Raw genomic sequence first — 22288 nt, forward strand, 5'->3', positions numbered from 1 at the left:
GGTGTACAGGATATGATAGTACTACATGAAAAAATTACATCATTACTAACTTCCTATCTACAATTTTACTCCAATTCAGTCTATTACTTGTCAAGGCTCCAACATTATCAGATTTTATATTTCTATCGTCTAAGGCACTTTGTACAGTATCAATCCACCTATATCTTGGTCTTCCTCTGGGTTGTTTTCTTGCCAACCTGGCAGAGAACACTTGTTTTGCTAATCTTTCCTCGCCCATTGATTTAAGTGACCATACTACCTGAGATTAGCTCTGCTAACGCATTCCTGGATGCTGACAATGCCAAGTTCTTTCCTAATATCATCGTTTTTAATATGATATTGCCATTGATGCCATCTGTTCACGCCTCTAATCTTTCTCAGGACTCTCATATCTGTGGTCTCTAGTCTTTGGTCAGGTGTTTTACTTCTGACCCAGCTCTCAGATCCATAAGTTAAAACTGGTTTGAACACTGTATTGTATACAGCCAATTTAGTGTTCCGACTAATTTCTCTCTTATTCCATATGAATTTATTCAATTGACTTCCCACCATACCAGCTTTGCTGATTCTGTTGTCTATTTCTATATTGAATTTACCATCACTAAAAATCGTGCCTAAGTAGCTGAAATGTTTTACTTGTTCCAGAGGTTCTCCAGTTGACATTTTCAATGATTCTGCCCATTTTCATTGTCTTTGTCTTTTTATTGCTGACCTTCATACCATATCTATTACAACAGTTATTCAATTTAGTCAGAGAATCTTGCAGACTTGTAGGGGATTTATTTAGAAGTATAACATCATCCGCATAAAGCATAGAGCTGACATTAACATCTCCAATTTTGATATCATGTTTAATACTACTTTCCTTCATAATGTGATCCATACAGATAATGAATAATAGAGGGGATAATGTACATCCTTGTCTCACACCAGATTTAACATTAAACCATCTTCCTGTACTTCCTTCAATTCTAACTGCTGACTTACAACTCAAATAAAGACTAAGTATTGCTTGATATAATGACCCATTGACACCATAAAACTATAGTGTTTTGAATAGCTTCGCTCTTGGCACCTTGTCATATGCCTTTTCCAGATCTACAAAACTTAAATACAGATCTTTGTTATATTCCCATGCTTTCTCAACTATTTGTCGTAAAGTGAAGATCTGATCCTGACAGCCTCTATTTGGCCTGAATCCAACTTGTTCTTCACCAAGCTTTTCTTCCACAATTCTTCTCAATCATTTCTCAAATATACTTGCATAGATTTTGCCAGGAACACTCAATAGGAAAATACTTTTGTAATTCTCACATTCAGTTTTATTTCCCTTTTTATATATGGGTACTATGAGAGCTCTACTCGAATCATTGGGAATTCGTCCCTCTGTGCAGGCTTTCTGAACTATGCAGTGCAGCCACTGTAAGACTTTTATACCACCATACTTCAGCATTTCTGGTCGAATATCATCTACTCCTGCTGCCTTTCATTTCAAGCTTTTGATGGCTTTTTCTACATCAAGTATGGATATGTATTCCTGACTGCATGCCTGGTCAGTGTTTTTTTACCACTGTGCTGTCATCACTGCTTGTTTCATTTAGCAGTTTTTCAAAGTAATTACTCCATACTTCAAGGATATCTTTTTCTTCCATTTTCATGTCATCTTTATCATCTCTAAGTTCTTTTACAACACTCTTTTCCTCCATTCCTAAGCTTCTTCAACAACCTCCAGAATATTTTTCCACCTTCTTGATATTTATTTTCTATATTCTTGCCAAAGTCCTCCCATGACTTTTGTTTAGCTAGTTTTACACAGTGTTTAGCATTCTTGCATTTGTCTCTATATTCTCTAAGAGCACAAGCTGACTTATTTGACAGGAACTTTTGATATGCTTTCTTCTTTTCCTTCACTATCTCTTTATCTTCCTGTGTCCACCATGGAGTTCTGATTTTTCTGTCCTTGCAGATAACTTCACCACATGCCTCTCTAGCTGAATCAATCAGGGCTTTCTTCAAGGCTTGCCACTGAATCTCCAAGGTTTGATTCCTGTTCTCAAACTCTTTCATTTTTTCTTCAATAATCTTTGTGTATTTTAATCTACAGTTCACATCTGGGAGCTGCTCAACTTTTATTCGCTTTAAAACTTTCTTACATGTTATTCTTTTCAATATGAAATTGAATTTTATCCTGCTAAGACTAAATAGTGATCACTTTCAATTTCAAATCCTCTGTACACTCTGGTGTCCTGCACTATCAACAATAACATAGTCAATGAGTTTTTTCTTATTCCTTGCCTCTTCTCTCCATGTGAATTTGTGCACTTTTTTATGTTGGAACATGGTGTTAGTAATAATCAGTCCATGTCCTGAGCAGAAATCCAACAGATATTTGCCATTATTATTAGCTTTGCTATTTTCTCCAAATTTCCCCAAAATATTTTTTTTGTCTCACAATCATTTCCTACTCTGCTATTTTGATCCCCAACAAGGACCAAGTTTTCCTTTTTCATTGTGTCAGTATCTTTTTCTAAAGAATAAAAAAACCTCCACTTCTACCTTAGTAGAACCTTCTGTGGGACTATAGGCACAAATAAGTCTCATTGTCCAGTTCCCCATTCTCATATTTGCCCACATCACTCTACTTGAGACTGTCTGCCATTCAAGAAGATTAGCTTCGTATTTTGTATCGAATACTATGGCTACTCCTTCTTTTCCTTTATTGTCATTGCCTGAATATAACATTTTGTATTTATTGCTCAGAAAGATCTTACCAGTTTTTGTCTTTTTTGTTTCAGTCGCCCTTATCATGTCTATCTGGTACTTATCTAATTCCTCAGCTAGCTCCATTTCTTTGCCATTCAGGCTTCTTATATTGATAGTACCGATATTCAACTCTGGTGATGTTGAGTTGGGGTGTGTTTTCAGATTTGTTCCAGTAGCTGACTTTGTGCTATTCGCCCTGGTTCCCTGGCAAAAACAACGGGGGGGGGGCCTTGTTTAACTGGGCGATGCCCCAGCCAGCATGAAATTTTTTCATGTTGTACCATCATTTTTTATTTTGGTTTAACCAATAAGAATACAATTTAGTTGCTAAATCCCAAATTGCCAGCCCATCCTCGTTCGTTCAGTATCCAAGTAGATACCCAACAGGGTGCACCACGAGAAGGTGAGGATTTGACATTAGGTGAGAAGCCCTGGTCGGTTCTCCACATTCCTTTAAAGGCTATGTGGTGGTATCATTTCAGTTATACAGCTTTGAACCTTAAGCACCCAGTGTGTTTGTTCTTGATATTATTATTATTATTATTATTAATAAGAGCCATGGTGCGTGTAGTATGTGACATCCTCCACGCACCAGCCGTCATACTTAAACTTGAATTCATTCACACTGCTTGCACACACAACATCCAGTGGCAGTCCATTCCAATCACGCACCACCCTATGAATTTAAAATCTACCCCCCCTTTCTTAGCATTCATTCTCAGCTTCCAAGGATGCCATCTTGTTCTTTTTCCACCCTCCATAAAATGAAAACTTCCCTCGACTAAAATCCTGTATGACCCTTTCAGAAGCTTGCAAGTCTCACTCATATAACCCCCCTCTTTCTCCTCTGCTGGTGAAAGTGGAGTCTAGAAATTATTTATCTGTCTTCATAATCAGTATCCCACAATTCTGATATCGTTCTTAACACTCTTTTTTGCACTCTCTCCACTGTATCAGAATCACAATGAAAACCAGGAGACCAGACCAGACAATAGTCCAGTGAGCTCTTACCAAGGCCTTGTAAAGAGGCAAAATGACATCCTTATCTTTACATGTCAAAGTGCTTTTCAGTATTTCAATTATATTTTGAGTTGAATTTGCAATCTTTGCTACATGACCCCTGAACTTCAACTTCGTATCTACTAACACTCCAAGATTCCTAGCCTGATCAGTTTCTACTAGCATAATCCCACCAATATAATACAACATAGGATATCTAATCATGCCAAAGTGCATGACTTTGCATTTACTGACATTGAACTGACATCCATTTTCCCATACCTACAATTCCAGCCTATTCAAATCATTCCTACAAGTACTACATATCGTCTGCATTCCTGATTACCCTGCCTACCTACCTATCTGTGCATCATCAGCAAATAATTGTATGTGACCTGTCAAATCCTTCCCAATGTCATTAATATACAGATTGAATAACAGTAGACTAAGGACCGATCCTTGTGGAACACAACTGGTTACCTTAAATTTTGCAGAATCGCATTCTCCATGTACCACTTTTTTGATATCTGTCATTCAGCCATCCTCTTATTCATGCTAATATTCTATAATCCAAACCCATATTCTCCAATTTCTGCAACAGTCTTTCATGCTGTATTGTCGAAAGCCTTAGCAAAATCAAAAATCATCATGGTGTATCCATTCACATTGTCTAGCTCACTGGTAACATTATTATAGAATGTGAGCAAGTTGCTAAAATGTGACCTTCCCTTAGTAAACCCATGCTGTTCATTGGAAAGTAGCGATTCTCTGTCAACTCATTTCTGAATGTGAGCTCTAACCAACTTTTCCAAAATTCCTCATGAACACTCCTGAGATACTGATTGGTTGATAGTTGGATACATCAATCTTTACACCACCCTTGTGCAATGGGATTAACAGGCATACTTTTCAATCCTGTAGAATCTTTTCTGTTCTGAGACTCAAATTATATAGCCTGGTGAGAGAATAGGCAGTTCAACTGAACACACTTTTAGCACCCGTGCTGATATTCCATAAGTCCCTACTGTGGAATTCTTATTCAGTTTGTGCAATAGCTCTAATACCTCCTGTTCATGCACTCGAGTTTCTTCATTCAGTAAAGGGGTAGCAGTGAGCTCAATGTTGCATACACCAGGTTGATAGCTTTTAGCAAAATGGGCACCTGTGAATGGTTTGAGGTCCAATGATTAATACACCCTCATCACTGCAAGGTAAAAGAGGGTAAAAGGAAGATGAGATTAGAAAGTGTGCTGGCTCTTATTTGGCCATAGGTGATGTCTCTCACATGTTTTTCCATATGCAACTCAATGGATTTCTCCATCTGACCAAAATAGGGCACATTGCAATTACACCAAAGATGATAAACTCTTGAATACTTTAGGTTGTTATGCTTTGGTTTAGGTGTACCAAGTAAGGTAAGGAATGGAATTTAGATAGAGGAGTAAAAAAGGAAGTGCAGATTTTAAATTTCCTGAGAATTTGAGCTAACTTTGGTGAAATTGAGCTGATATTCGGTAGAGATATATAGTCTTTTACAATCAGTACTATTTTCAGTACGGTTAGCTGGTGGATTAGATATAGCTTACGAACAGTAAACTACTATTTAAGTATCCAGGAGTTTCTCACCTTTGGTGTAACTGCAGTGTGCCCTATTTTGGGTCAGACAGAAAAATCCATTGGGAGAACATATGAGAACATGTGAGAGACATCATCTGTTTCAGAACTAGAGCCAGCACACTGTGTAATCATGTTTTTAATTCTGTTCACCCTAACGTTGAAGACTCTGTCACTCACCCAGTGATCTGGTACAAATCAGAAAACATTTTTAGATGCTATGATGAGCTGGAGAGAAGAATAGTGGAATCAGTAGAAATTGTCCTCAATCCAGTCCATTTTAATACTAATCTTAGCTATAACCTATCTAATTGTCACTCTTCAGCTGTCCAACTTTGGCATTCATGAGTCATGCCCACGTGAACGTGCCCCACAATATTATATCATCAAGAATGCCTTCAGATGTCAGTGATACATTTGCAAGTTAATATATAGCTGTTTTTCTCTTGTAACATACATTTTTGTATTTCTCTTTTCATGTTATGCATCTGATGAAGTCCTCTAAGAAGAAACTAGTTGTGCATTCAAATAATAAATAGTTTTTTTGTTTTGGTATCTCTTGGCTTCTAGTCATTAGATTTCTTTAATTATGTCATATAGCCAAGTAACTAAATATTCACACGTAAACCACAGTAAAATTAATTTTTAATAAGTAAATATTTCGTCCTAAGTACTTTAGGATATCAGTACAGTTATTACAAACGATACTAGGAATAACATACAGTTAGAGTGCATGCTTACAATGGAATCCTATGTGTGCAGTAGCATGTTACAGAATTAAAATATATCTGATCGGATATAATTAAATTAAATAACATACATATATTTATTTTATACAATTCAGGATGACAATTTCCCAGACTTTAGGGATAGTAAGAACATCATTACGGTTTAAATTGGGTCTGTGATGTAGTGCTTCAACACTTTCTTTATATAAATGCTCATGATTACATAATCATCTATGTAGAAGTTTGGTATTTTTCCATTGGATCCTGTGGTTTGGCTTTTCGACTTTATATTGTGCGAGACCAGATTTGTGCAGAAAAACACCAAACTTCTACATAGATTCTTATATGAGCATGAGTGTTTATATAAAGAAAGTGCTGAAGCCTACATCACAGACCCAATTTAAACCATAATGGCGTTCTTACTATGCCTAAAGTCTTGGAAATTGTCATGCTCAATTGTATAAAATAAATTTATGTATGTTATTTTTATTTTATTTTAATTTAATTTAATTCTAATTATATCCAATTTTATCAGATATATTTAAATTTAATTTCTGTAACATGCTACTGCATACATAGTGGGATTCCAATGTAATCATGTGCTTTAACTGTGTGTTATTCCTAGTATTGTTTGTAATAACTGTACTGATCATGTCCTAAGATATGTAGGATGAAATATTTACTTATTAAAAATTTAATTACCATAGTTTATGTGTGAATGTTTAGTTATGAATACAGGTTTCACTATATAATATAGCCAAGTAAATTCATTGCATCATATGCACTTGGACTGGAATCTGGGCACTCCCTGTGTGGGAGTTACGTACATAAGTCCCTCACCATAGCTGCATGCACCTTCTCTTTGTTTTCTGAATCAACCACCTGACACATGAATATAACAAGAACAAAATTGGAACAAATGATATAAATATGCCCCATCCCACCAAATATGATACCACATCTTTTTCCAGTAAGAAACACTTTCATATTCATTTCACCGACATTCGAGGCATTAATACAAACATTAGTGACATACATTACAGTCATCAAAACATGTTCTCTTTTTCCTAACAGAACTTCAATTGGTATCCTCTATGACAACAGTTCACATCAACTATCCTAGCTATATCCTAAGAGGGTGGTTGAAAAGTTCTTGGCCTCGACCATAGATGGCAACACTATCGGCAAGATTTTTTATTTTTTTTTCTAAGTTGGTACATCTGTTATAAGCATCCACATGAAATTGCAAGTCATTCTATCAAGTAGTTTGTTTTATACAGCTATCTGAAGCAAAGGTTTTGTCTGTATCCCTTGAAATGGATAAAATTGAGTATCGGGCGGTTTTAAAATTCTTTGTAAAAGAAGGTTTAACGGCAAAAGAAATTCATTTGAAGTTCATAAAAGTTTATTGGCACTTTTCTTCTTCATTTTCAACAATTAAGAAATGGGCTGCTGAGTTTAAACGTGGCCGTACTAGCCTTGAAGATGATCCACATGAAGGATGTCCAAAAAGTGTAACAACACCAGAAATCATTGATCAAGTGCACGGTATGGTATTGGATGACGGCGAGTCAGAGTGCATGAAATTGCTGAGACTATAGACATTTCAAAAGAACGTGTAGAATATATTTTGCATGCCGAATTGCAAATGAAAAAGATTTCTGCAAGATGGATGCCACACTTGCTCATAGCAGATCAAAAATGTACTCACCTCTGAACAGTGCTTGGAGCATTTTAACAAGAAAAAAACTGATTTTGTGCATCGATTTATTACTATGGATGAGACATAGATTCAGCATTACACACCATAATCTAAACAGCAGTCAAAATAATGGGCAGAAGCGGGTTGTTCAGCGCCAAAGAAGACAAAGTCGGTTCCGTCAGCAGGAAAGGTCATGGCATCGGTGTTTTGGCATGCTAAAGGCATTTTGTTTACTAATTATCTTGAAAAGGGTAAAACAATAACCGGGGAATATTATTCCGATCTTTTAACCAGACTAGACGAAAAAATTCGTGAGAAAAGTCCCAGTTTGCAGAAGAAAAAAATCATCTTTCATCAGGACAATGCACCTGCTCACAAAGGTGTTTTAGCAATGGGAAAATTAAGGAATTTGCACTATGAATTATTGGAACATCCACCCTATTCCCCAGATTTAGCTCCTTCTGACTTTTATCTCTTCCCAAAACTAAAACTTTTTCCTTGCTGTTCAGCGTTTTTCTTTGAATGAAGAGGTGATTGCAGCTGTAAAGGGGTATTTTGCATATCTTACTGAGAACCACTACAGGGACTGGATAATGGTACTGGAGCATCACTGGAATAAATGTATTAGTCTTAGGGAGATTATGTTGAAAAATAAAAATAATTTCGAAATTATCAATTTGTTTTTTCATTGTTATTCCGAGAACTTTTCAGACCACCCTCGTACATGATGCATTTCACAAAAAGTGCAGAATGTATTCTTTTGCAAAATGTGATATCCCCCTGTCACTGGCTCTCCAACTTAGAATCCCCACTTTTTGATCTGCTCTGATTCAAGATTTCCTTACATTACTATTATTATTACGTGACACTTCCAGGGAGTCCAAAGTCTCATCAAGGGAGGGCACCTACTCTACAACTCTGTCTCCACCAACGCCATCTACCGTCCATTACTTTCAGCTTTAATTTGTTGCTATTACTAGTCTAATAACAATCCTGCTGCTCTTTTTAACTACCTATCACTAAAAATTGATTTCTTACTATTGTGAGATTATCCTCCTTGGGGACTTTAACATCCATAACACAAACTGGCTCCTCTATTCCACCTTCACAGATCAATCTGGTAAGGAAACTGAATCATTTATCATCAGTGATGACCTAACACAAATAATCAATCTACCAATCAGAATACCAGACAATCCTTATCATTCTACCAATGTTCTTGACCTTTTCTTCACCAATTATCCCTTCAAATATAATGCTGATATAATGCTGATCAAATATAAGGGTGCTTAAGGGTCAGGGTGCTTAAGGGTCAAAGCTGTATAACTGAGAGGAGACCTTCACATAGCCTTTAAAGGAATGCGGAGAACCGACCAGGGCTTCTGACCTAATGTCCAATCCTCACCTTCTCGTGGTGCACCCTGTTGGGTATCTACTTTGATACTGAACGAACGAGGATGGGCTGGCAATTTGGGATTTAGCCGACCAAATTGTATTCTTATTGGTTAAACCAAAATAAAAAATGATGGTACAACATGACAAAATTGCATGCCGGCTGGGGCGTCGCCCGGTTAAACAAGGCCCTCGTTGTTTTCGCCAGGGAACCAGGGCGAACAGCGAAAAGTCAGCTACTGGAACAAATCTGAAAACAAACCCCAACTCAACATCACCAGAGTTAAAGATCGGTACTATCAACGTAAGAAGCCTGAATGGCAAAGAAATGGAGCTAGCTGAGAAATTAGATAAGTACCAGATCGACATAATAGGGGTGACTGAAACAAAAAAGACCAAAACTGGTGAGATCTTTCTGAGCAATAAATACAAAATGTTATATTCAGGCAATAACAATCAAGGAAAAGAAGGAGTAGCCATAGTATTCAACACAAAATACGAGGCTAATCTTCTTGAATGGCAGTCAGTCTCAAGTAGAGTAATGTGGGCAAATATGAGAATGGGGAACTGGACAATGAGACTTATTTGTGCCTATGGTCCCACAGAAGGTTCTACTAAGGTAGAAGTGGAGGAATTTTTTGAGGCTTTAGAAAAAGCAACTGACACAATGAAAAAGGAAAAGTTGGTCCTTGTTGGGGATCTAAATAGTAGAGCAGGAAATGATTGTGAGACATACAAAAATATTTTGGGAAAATTTGGAGAAAAGAGCAAAGCTAATAATAATGGCAAATATCTGTTGGATTTCTGCTCAGGACATGGACTGGTTATTACTAACACCATGTTCCAACATAAAAATGTGCACAAATTCACATTGAGAGAAGAGGCTAGGAATAAGAAAAGTCTCATTGACTATGTTATTGTTGATAGTGATGTTTTCTCCCTGGTGCAGGACACCAGAGTGTACAGAGGATTTGAAATTGGAAGTGATCGCTATTTAGTCTTGAGCAGGATAAAATTGAATTTCATATTGAAAAGAATAACATGTAAGAAAGTTTTAAAGCGAATAAAAGTTGAGCAGCTCTCAGATGTAAACTGTAGACTAAAATACAGAAATATTATTGAAAAGAAAATGAAAGAGTTTGAGAACAGGAATCAAACCTTGGAGATTCAGTGGCAAACTCTGAAGGAAACATTGATTGATTCTGCCAGAGAGGCATGTGGTGAGGTTGTGTGCAAAGATAAAAAAATCAGAACTCCCTGGTGGACACAGGAAGTTAAAGAGGCAGTGAAGGAAAAGAAGAAAGCATATCAAAAGTTCCTGGCAAATAAGTCAGCTTTTACTCTTACAGAATACAGAGACAAATGTAAGAAAGCTAAACAGTGTGTAAAACTAGCTAAACAAAAGTCATGGGAGGACTTTGGCAAGAATATAGAAAATAAATATCAAGAAGGTGGCAAAATATTCTGGAGGTTGTTGAAGAAGCTTAGGAATGGAGGAAAGAGTGCTGTAAAAGGAATTAGAGATGATAAAGGTGAAATGAAAACAGGAGAAAAAGATATCCTTGAAGTATGGAGTAATTACTTTGAAAAACTGCTAAATGAAACAAGCAGTGATGACAGCACAGTGATAAAAAACACTGATCAGGCATGCAGTCAGGAATACATATCCATACTTGAAGTAGAAAAAGCCATCAAAGGCTTGAAATGTGGAAAATCAGCAGGAGTAGATGATATTCGACCAGAAATGCTGAAGTATGGTGGTATAAGAGTCTTACAGTGGCTGCACTGCATAGTTCAGAAAGCCTGGACAGAGGGACGAATTCCCGATGATTGGAGTAGAGCTCTCATAGTACCCATATATAAAAAGGGAAATAAAACTGAATGTGAGAATTACAGAGGTATTTCCCTACTGAGTGTTCCTGGCAAGATCTATGCAAGTATACTTCAGAAACGGTTGAGAAGAATTGTGGAAGAAAAGTTTGGTGAAGAACAAGCTGGATTCAGGCCAAATAGAGGCTGTCAGGATCAGATCTTCACTTTACGACAAATAGTCGAGAAAGCATGGGAATATAACAAAGATCTGTATTTAAGTTTTGTCGATTTGGAAAAGGCATATGACAAGGTGCCAAGAGAGAAGCTATTCAATACGCTGCAGTTATATGGTGTCAATGGGGCATTATATCAAGCAATACTTAGTCTTTATTTGAGTTGTGAGTCAGCAGTTAGAATTGAAGGAAGTACAGGAAGATGGTTTAATGTTAAATCTGGTGTGAGACAAGGATGTACATTATCCCCTCTGTTATTCATTATCTATATGGATCACATTATGAAGGAATGTGGTATTAAACCTGATATCAAAATTGGAGATGTTAATGTCAGCTCTTTTCTTTATGCGGATGATGTTATACTTCTAAATAAATCCGCTACAAGTCTGCAAGATTCTCTGACTAAATTGAATAGCTGTTGTAATAGATATGGTATGAAGGTCAGCAATAAAAAGACAAAGACAATGAAAATAGGCAGAATCATTGAAAATGTCAACTGTGTTGTGAATGGAGAACCTGTGTTGTGGAGAACTTGGAACAAGTAAAACATTTCAGCTACTTAGGCACAATTTTTACTGAAGATGGTAAACTAAATATAGAAATAGACAACAGAATCAGCAAAGCTGGTATCGTGGGAAGTCAATTGAATAAATTCATATGGAATAAGAAAGAAATTAGTCGGAACACTAAATTAGCTGTATACAAGACTGTGTTCAAACCAATTTTAACTTATGGATCTGAGAGCTGGGTCAGAAGTAAAACACTTGACCAAAGACTAGAGACCGCAGATATGAGAGTCCTGAGAAAGATTAGAGGCGTGAACAGATGACATCAATGGCAGTATCATATTAAAAATGAGGATATTAGGAAAGAACTTGACATTGTCAGCTTCCAGGAATGCGTTAGCAGAGCTAATCTCAGATGGTATGGTCACTTAAATAGAATGGGAGAGGAAAGATTAGCAAAACAAGTGTTCTCCGCCAGGTTGGCAGGAAAACGACCCAGAGGAAGACCAAGATATAGGTGGATTGATACTGTACAAAGTGCCTTAGACGATAGAAATATAAGATCTGATAATGTTGGAGTCTTGACAAGTAACAGACTGATTTGGAGGAAAATTGTAGATAGGAAGTTAGTAATGATGTAATTTTTTCATGTAGTACTGTCATATCCTGTACACCCCTTGAGGGTACATGGCAGGAATTTGATGATGATGATGATGATATAATGCTGATGTCTATTCTCCCCTTGGCAACCATGATAATCTTATTTGTCTCCTTCTCTATAGTTTGTCCTCCACCCAGCCAGTCTCAGCCTTGTAACCTGTGGCACTATAATTGTGCCAACTGGGATGACTGAAATTTTTATGCTGCTATTCCATCGTCAGATTACTGCTTTTGCTCTCATGATCTAAACACCTGCACCGAACTAGTAACTGAAATAATCCTCATTGGAATGAAAACCTTCATTCCCCACTGCACTGCAAATCTCCAACCTGTATCCAAGTCCTGGTTGTCAAAAAAATGTGCTTCTGCTGTCCATAATAAAAATGCAGCTTATGTTCACTGGCTTAAATTAAAAACTCCAGCTTTTCATTCAGCTTACACAATAGCTAGAAACATATGTAAAAAAGTTATCAATGATTCCAAAGCAAACTTTGTTAGAATGAAATGGAATGAATTTGCTTCCTGCTCAGCTGGCAGTCAAGCTTTCAGGTTTCTTCTTGCTAAGACTTTTGGGAGTGACTTCTGCCCTTCAGTGTTACCACCTCTCTTGCATCCTGATGGTACTATGGTAACCTCATCCAAGGAAAAGGCAGACCTCTTGCTATCATTTTCCCCCCTCCAACTTCTGCCTTGACAATCAAAGCAAATTACCTGTTTCCCCCCACAAACTCCCTACTGCATATCTCCTCTGAACTTTCAACAAAAGGACATCAGAAAAACCCTCATTAATCTTTATACTAATAAGGCTCCTGGCCCAAATGGTATTCCTCCAGTCGTGCTCAAGACTTGTGCTCCAGAAGTGACACCCATCCTGTATCATCTATATAAACTTTCATGTTCTACTAGCACCTACCCAACAGCATGGAAGCAAGCCCACATTCAACATGTATCCAAAAAGGGAAACAAATGTCACCCATCTAACTGTCATTCCAATGCTCTCACCTCAGTACTTTAATAAAAAGTGATAGAGAAGGTTATCAACAACCGGCTTCTTTATTACCGTCATCACTAATTAACTGATGGAGACTCATCAGTTAATTAGTATTCACCAATATAGATTCTGCTATTCTTGTTTTACAGCTGACCTCCTAGCTAATCTCACCTACCTTTGGACTCAGGCCATGGAAAGATTTGAAGAAACTCATGTTAATGCTCTTGATATTTCTAAGGCATTTAATCATGCCTGGCACTGAGGCCCCCTTAACAAACTGCCATTGTATGGCCTCCCTTCTACACTCTGTGATTGGATTTCCAGCTTCCTCACTGGTCATTCATTGTGTCTCATGGTGGATGGCTTCCTCTCATCAGATTTCTCCCATCAATGTTGGAGTGCTTCAGGAGTCTGTGCTCTCACCCATGCTGTTGCCTCTTTACATCAATGACTTCCTTTCTCTGACTTTATATCCTATTCATGGCTTTGCCAATGACAGCACTCTTTTTTCCTCTTTATCATTCAATAAATCCTGCAGTACCCTAATGTTAGATTCTTCAGGATCTTCCATAACAAGTGACTTGAACACTGACCTCTTCAGTATCATGAAATGGGATGATGACAACTTAGTAAATTTCAATGCCAGAAAACTCAAGCCTGCCGCATTACTTACAAGAAAAATTCTACCTCATCCCCATTTATTTTTGACAATGTTCTAGTTTCCTTTCAAGATCAACTTTCTCTTCTTGGGTTGACTGTCATATCCAGTTTATCCTGCACAAACATTTACTCACATAGTCTGCTTAGCCTCTAAAAAAGCTTGGTGTTCTGAACATTACTTCTCTTTCTCTCAACTCTTAACACTATTATAAGTATGAGATCCATCCAACTTTGGAGTACTGTTTCACATTTTGGGTGGAGCCTCCAAGACCTGTCCAAGAACTCTTGAAGATATTCAGAAGAGGGCAGTCCACTTAATAAATGACCCTTCCCTCACAGACTTCCTTCAGTCACTTTATCATAGGTGTTCTGTTTCTGCAGGTCCTTTCGTGGACATTGCTCCTCTAAATTGGCTGCTGCCACTTCTCCACTTTCTAACCAAAGAAGAACTTGAGCAGCCACTCTAATACCCATACACTGTCCAGCTTTCAACATCACGAACTAACTTCTTATCAGCTTCCTTCATTCCGTCCACCTCTATTCTTTGGAACAATTTCCCCCATAGTATTTTTCACACTGAGTACAACCTAAGAAACATATCAACAGTCTACAGTTTTACTCCTTAATCACTTTCCCATACATGGCACTGTAGTGTTATAGGTTTTGTGATCTCTGATGTATGCAGTCAACATAAAAAAAAATTATATATATATATATATTATTATTATTATTTTAATCTGAATCCTACAAAACTAAGGTGATTAGAATAAGGATTAGATGATCCAAAAACATGCTTTGAATTGAAATATGGAATTTTTCAAACCACAATCAGACTAGTTATCTTGCATGGGTCAGTGCAAATCATCTACCACTTATATTCACAGACACCCATGCTGCAGTGGGTTTCATTTCCCATACAGTCTAGGTTGTAGAATTGAGATTCCATCTTCATCCAACCAGGCGCTGTCATTTATTTATGGAATTAAAAACCTCACACTCTTATTTATCTTGGAGCCACTTATTTCCATTCCTTTTAAATGAATTCTATCATGAAAAATGTTAACTTATAGTACATTAGTATTTATATCATAGGTGGACTATGGGTTAAATAATCAGGCAGCCCTGCTCTAGAACTCAGTGGCCTGGAACCTTTTCAGGCCACTAAACCATATGATGAAATTCATCTACCATTTAAAAATATTCATGAAACATTCATGTTCATGGGAAGATTCAAACCCACAGCCTGGTGATTGGAGAGCAGATATGCTAACCTCTTGGCCAGCTGATCTGACTAATTGGCCAAGTGGTTCTTCAGTATATGGCAGAAAAGCCTTCTTATCATATAAAGATTTAACCTCCATCTTATAAAATCTCTTTAACAAGTTATATTTCTTTATTATTGTATCTCTTCTAGCTTTTCATTAGGATTGTAACCTGCATTATCCTTATCTATCCTCATGATCCACAATCCTGATATGATCTTGGTTACTCTCTTCTGTACTTTTTCCACTGCTTTCCTATGCTCTCAAAGCATGTAGGTCAGTATTTCCCAACGTTTTTTGGATCATGCCCCACCTCAGTGCCTCAAAGATTTTGATGTCCCTTCTCGCCAACAATGGTGAGTGTTTCGAGTATATCAGTGATGAGGTGACGAATGCAACATCATGTTTATACATTACATGACCTGTTTATATATTACATTTTCTAATTGCCCCCAAAATATTCAAATTGACCCCCTGTGGGGCGTCTGCCCCATGTTGAGAAACACAGATGTAGGTTAATCGGAGTGCAGGATCCCAAATGTGGTAAATGTAGCTTTATAAAGCGCCACAATGAATTTTTTTAGTATTACATGTTGGTGTTCCTCTCAATTTCACTGTTATTCTCAGGGCTGTTTTTGGAATCATTACAGTATAATTACTCAGTTTTAATTATCAGTCCATAATCATTCTAGAATCCCTAGCCTCATTTCTTGGGGTAAATTCTAAGAAACTATTAAGATAGTATGCAATCAGTGCAACCTGGAATTTTTAAGCCCAAAATGTATAAATTTATATGTTGAGAACATTGATCAGACATCCATTATCACTTGTTCAGATCCTCTTGCAGGAACTTCCATATCAGAATCCACTCGGCTAACATCTTTAATCCCTTTCATCTCAAAGGCGGCATTTGGATAATATGTTTATTGTGTTAGCCTATAGTAGAGAATGTCCAACTTAGAATCTGATTTTGAAAGAGCCAAGAGCAGGAAATTTACATTGCCTAGTCATAGCTATTGGATGTAACTTTTATCTAAAACTGCTTCTACTTCTTTTTCACTTGGGCTGTTCAATTGCATTGTGATGCACAGAGAAGACATTATGGATACTTGCTTTCCCTCTAATTCTTGTACTGATGACCTTGGCAAATGTTCACTTGGTATTCCAAACTCACAAAGTTCAGTTCTTCCTTTAATTTCATATGTGTGTGTGTGCACACGTGCATGTGTCAGAAAGAGATTAGAAGAATCTTGTCCAATTTGAATACCAAAAATCTCCTTGTCCTGAAGGTATTTCGCTGATTGTCTTGAAATTTTGTGTTCTAGAATTGACTCCTGTTTTACATTGCCTTTTTTCCCTACACTTTTCATTCAACTTTTATTTGTCCTGCAGTTTGGAAGTTTATATTCAGTGTGTTTTATAAGAAAGGTAACATATCTCTACCATAAAATGAAAGGTAACATATCTCTACCATGTAATTACTCTCATTTAGTTCTAAAGTAATAGAGAAATCCATTAACACTCAACTTCTATGCAATCTCTCACTTAAATGATTTACAGATATAATGATTGCTTGTACTGATTCTTCTACTGTCAACTATTGATCCTCTGCTGATATCATCAACCTTTGGATAAAAGCCATATACAAGTCTAGAAAAAAACTCTTGAGATTGCTCTTTATTATTATTATTATACACCTCCAGGGAGTCCAAAGACTCATCGAGGGAGAGTGTGCCAACAGCATCGAACGATTGGTCCCCTTCTAACTACTAACCGCTCTCAAACTTACTTAACTGAGCCATTAGTAGCAGAGGCTCTACCAATCGACCAACCTTTGCCGGCGAAGGTTGATATATACGATATATACGAAGGTTGATATAGATAAACGCTGCCCTAGATATATCTCTTGATATATCTAGGGCAGCGTTTCTCAACCTTTCTAAGGCCAAGGACCATTAAAATGCTGAAAACAATTCTATGGACCACTAAGTTACAGAGGCGTAGCTGGGGAATGGGGGGGGGGGGGAATCCGTCCCAGGCGGCACTTTTTTGGCATTTAAGAAATCTTGCCTTATTGTCTATAAAACAGCGACTGAGTGATGAAATAGACTTCGACAATGTCATCGACGATTTTGCGAACAGAAAAGCAAGAAAAATAACATTGTGGAATGTTGAAATTAAAGTTTTACTTCAAAAATAAACATAGTGTTTTTAATTTATTTCCCTATACGTCATTTTGACTTTTCGTAATTTTTTTTAAAACCTAAGTAGGAATTACCAGCTTTTCGGAAAAACTGTGCCATTTATAACGTAATAAATCTAAACGTATGTTTTGAATACAAATGGCAACATAATTAAATAAATTGGAGGTAAACGATTAAAAGTGTATCATCATCGAACAAAGTTTTAATTTTTATTAAACAAATAAATAATATGATCTAATTATTGAAACATACTATTTGATTTTTAAGACCATGGATTTAATAAACATTTATACAAATTGTCAACTAGTTTCGCTAGCTGTAACTGTCTAGCTTTGTCAAGACGAGAAAGGTTATGCTAGTATAAAATCCAAAAAAACGAAAGAATGTAGTAACGGTTTAAAAACTGTTAGACAAATTTGAGAGCATGTGTGACATCACACGCATAAGGTGTGAAGACTTAGTTATTGTTATTAAGTTTTTTTTTATAATTTTTCGCGTAATTTAGTTCCGTTAAACTTAATGAATTTAACAGATTTTTCCACATGTCTTTTAATATTATTCCCTGGTTTCTAATGAGATTATTTCCTGTTCGTAGAACTACTGCAGCTTCTTTAAAGGTTCTACATCTAAAATCTTTGATATATGGCATGGAACTGTTATCCCAATCTATTGAATGGTTTGAAGTCGAGAAATGATGTACTAAACCTGAGGTGTCTGTTCTATTATGATTGACATCTCCCTTCTTTCGAATTTCTAGGCTTCTTGAAGTTTGGCCTATGTAGGTAAGTCCACACGTACATGGTATGCTATAAACACTTGCGTATTTGTAGAAAGCGACACTATCCTTAGTGGATTTTAATAACTGTCTTGTAGTTGTGGTAGGTTTAAAAACAACTCTGATGTTAAAAGATCTCATGATTCTTGCTATTTTGGTGGAGACTGATCCAGCATAGGGTATGATGATGATGGATGATACCTACTGGGTCGTCTGAGGTTGTTTCTATAGAGAATTTTGTTAATTATATTAAATCACCACTGTATGTAGACCTGTTCATGGAAAAATTAGAAAATGACTCTTAGCAAAAATAAATCCAAAACCATCAGTCTGGCGAGATATGTTCATGATATGTTCATTATCTGGAAAGATAAGAAGGATACCTTACATGAGTTCTTCCAAAAAATTAAATCCCTCCATCATAAAATTAAATTCACATTAGAATTGGAAAACAATCATCAATTACCCCTTTTTAGATGTACTAGTTAAAATACAAGATAATGGAAATATCAAACTTACAATATATCGTAAACCTACTGTTTATGCTATCTATTCGATGCTATCTCCATTATACATCTAATTATCACTATGCACAAAAACTGAGCATTATACATATGTTAAAAAACAGAGCCAAAAATATCATCACAGAGGAAAAAGATGATATAAGGAAAAAGCTTTCCCTTATATCAAAAACTCTATCACAAAATGGTTATCCTCAAAATATAATCAACAAAATTCTCTATAGAAACAACCTCCAGCAACAACCTCGGACGAACCAGTACGTATCATCGATCGTCATACCCTATGCTGGATCAGTCTTTACCAAAATAGCAAGAATCATGAGATCTTTTAACATCAGAGTTGTTTTTAAACCTATCACAACTACAAGACAGTTATTAAGATCCCCTAAGGATAGCGTCGCTTTCTCCAAATATGCAGGTGTTTATAGCATACCATGTAATTAGGCCAAACTTCAAGAAGCCTAGAAATTCGAAAGAAGGAACATGTCGGAGATGTCAATCATAATAGAACAGACACCTCAGGGTTAGCCCATCATTTCTCAACTTCAAACCATTCAGCAGATTGGGATAACAGTTCCATGCCATATATCGAAGAGGATTTTAGATGTAGAACCTTTAAAGAAGCTGCAGTAGTTCTACGAACAGGAAATAATCTCATTAGAAACCAGGGAATAATATTAAAAGACATGTGGAAAAATCTGTTAAATTCATGAAGTTTAACGGAACTAAATTACGCGAAAAATTATAAAATGCGACTTAATAACAATAACTAAGTCTTCACGCCTTATGCGTGTGATGTCACGCGTGCTCTCCAATTTGTGTAACTGTTTTTAAACCGTTACTACATTCTTTTGTTTTTTGCATTTAATACTAGCATAAAACCATGGTCTTAAAAATCAGATAATATGTTTCAATTTTAATGAAAAGGACCAAATAACAACTTTCAGTATGATCTAATTATGTTACTGCTTACTTTTAAGGAGATGGATGAGATTCTCGGCTCTTGCAGAGTTGCAGGCTCAATATTGGTCAAATTCAGTTGAAGATCGGCACGCACACACGAAAAAGACGATTTCTGTATTTTGTTTTTATTTGAAGGAGTGATGAAAATCCTTTCTCACGAAGATAGGTTGTAGAGAACTGCATGATGATTTTCAATGCTTCTTCAGATAATTCGGGAAATTCACTTCTCACTGAAAGCGAGATCCAAAATCGAGCCAAACCAAGATCATGGAATTACATTTTAAGTCCACTGTCACTTGAAAGCTCAATTAACTGTTCTTTTTTCGATAACGAAATATCATTCTTGTGACTGCAAGCCTGAAATGGATCGTGAGCCCACAGAAATTTCTTATAAAAGTTATTCTGAAAATATGTTTCAAATTTCCGTTTCAGATTTTTGAAGTGGTCACAAACCCTTTCCAGAAACTCAAAATCAACAAAAATAGAATTTTTCACTAAAAAGGATTCCAATGTTGAAAAAGGTGCAGATTGTCTGTCTTTTACATAATTAATCCATAAAACCAGTTTTATGGATTAATTATGTATTAATGATATTATTAATTAATTATGGATTAATTTTCTCGAATGCCTTTATATTGTCGTAGGCATCAAGAACAGTTAAAGACTTTCCCTGAAGGGAGAGATTTAGTTCATTTAATTTCGAAAAAATGTGTGAAAGATAGGATAGTGTTGATAACCTTGCTTCATCAACAAGGAGTGATGCAAAATCAGAATTATGTTCATTTACTAATAATAAAATAATAAAATTGAAATAACCTCGTTGGTACTTTGACCCTTGAAAACCAGCGAATTTCAGAATGAAGCAAAAGTTGTATATATATTCACTGCATAATTCATTGCAGAGTATTGAAAATAACCTGTTATTTAATGGCCAAGCTTTGATACAGTTAACTAGCTTTACAGCATTGTATAAATAGCACAGTTTTAAATTCTGGTAGCATTCCTTTGGAGACTAACGCTTCCCTATGTATGAAATAATGACCCAATTCATATCCGGAGCTACTTCCTTGACCATAAAAACAACCCCACAATGCCTGCCTGTAAGGGCACGAGCTCCATACGAACATAAGCCTATACATTTTTCCCACTGGATCCCTTTGTGTATTATATAATTATTGAGAATTTGAAATATTTCTTCTCCAGTTGCTTGGGATGGCAAAGTTCTACAAAACAGAATATCGTCATGAATGTTGTTATCATGCGCATATCTTACATAGCACATTAACTGTGCATCACTTGTAACATCAGTAGTCTCGTCTATTTGTAATGCATAATAAGGGCTCTTCTTAACTCTTACGATTAACTGAGATTCTACGTCATCTGCCATATCATTAATTCTGCGGCTGACAGTGTCATTTGAAAGAGAATCGAATCAACATCTTTTAGTAACTTGTTGCCAAACATAGTTTTTATCACATCTTTTATAGCTGAAAGTAGTAAATTTTCCCCGACAGAATGAGGTTTCCCTGTTTTCGCTATGTGCAAACTTAAGAGATAGGATGCTTCCAGTGCCTTGCTATTAATGGAACCCATGGTGGAAACAATACCTTTCCCATGATTTGATGTCCCTAAGCATTGCTGAAAAAATTCAATTGGCTTATTATTCACATCACAATGTTTAGTTTCTAAATGTCGTCAGAGTTTTGCAGGTTTCATGCACTTGTTCGACAATACTTCATAACACAAAACACATTGAGGTTTCTGTTCACTTTCATATCCACACCAAGTAAACCCAAATTCCAAATATGAACTATTATATTTCCTGCTGTATTTTTTCTTTGAACTGCTTGTTTCTTCTTCTTTAATAGTATCAGTTTTACTCGCTGTTACAACACGTGTATCACAATTAGGGTTAGCATCACCTGTTTCATTTGCTCTTCTTTTCAGAGTCGCTATGCCACTTTTCCATTATTAAAGAACGTTTAAAATATATAAATATATATATATTCCGGCCTAGTTAGCTGAGTGGTCAGCGTATCTGCTCTCCAGCCAAAAGGCTGCAGGTTCGAATCCTGCCATGGATGTTTGTGATTGCCTGTGAAAATACTAGTGTGATGTTGGGCGGTAGATGGCATTGTTGAAAATGATGATGATGAGGATGATAGTTGTGGTTCGTTGTAGTTGGTGGATTCCTCAAAGGAACCTCATTTCAGCCGCTTGGATTCGTGTCCACATTCTTTCTGTCATTACCCAACTTTCATGACCATAGGTGAGGAAGGGGACATAGACTGTATTGAAGATAGCCAGCTTTGCCTTCTGGCTTAACTCACTCTTCAATACTACTGAACGGCCAAGCTCCCACAATATTGAGCTTGCTAAGCCAATTCGAGTATCTAGCTCTACGTCCCATTTTCCATCATTTGTGAATATGGACCCAAGGTATTTAAACTTCTCCACCTGCCTCATTGGGACTCCACTTACATGTAGAGTGCACTGGGATGGT

The 22288-nt window shown here is 36.6% G+C and overlaps 1 protein-coding gene across 2 annotated transcripts in view; it reads left to right on the top strand.

Moving 5' to 3' along the window:
- The window catches only part of cin (Molybdenum cofactor synthesis protein cinnamon), a 377936-nt gene that overhangs the window by 160022 nt on the left and 195626 nt on the right, over positions 1-22288 (top strand). The gene's annotated exons all lie outside the window — the stretch shown is intronic.

The sequence above is a fragment of the Typopeltis vanoorti genome, chromosome 13, assembly GCF_054136105.1.
Source record: "Typopeltis vanoorti isolate ZY-2024b chromosome 13, IOZ_Tvanoo_1.0, whole genome shotgun sequence".
NCBI classification, from domain to species: domain Eukaryota; kingdom Metazoa; phylum Arthropoda; class Arachnida; order Uropygi; family Thelyphonidae; genus Typopeltis; species Typopeltis vanoorti.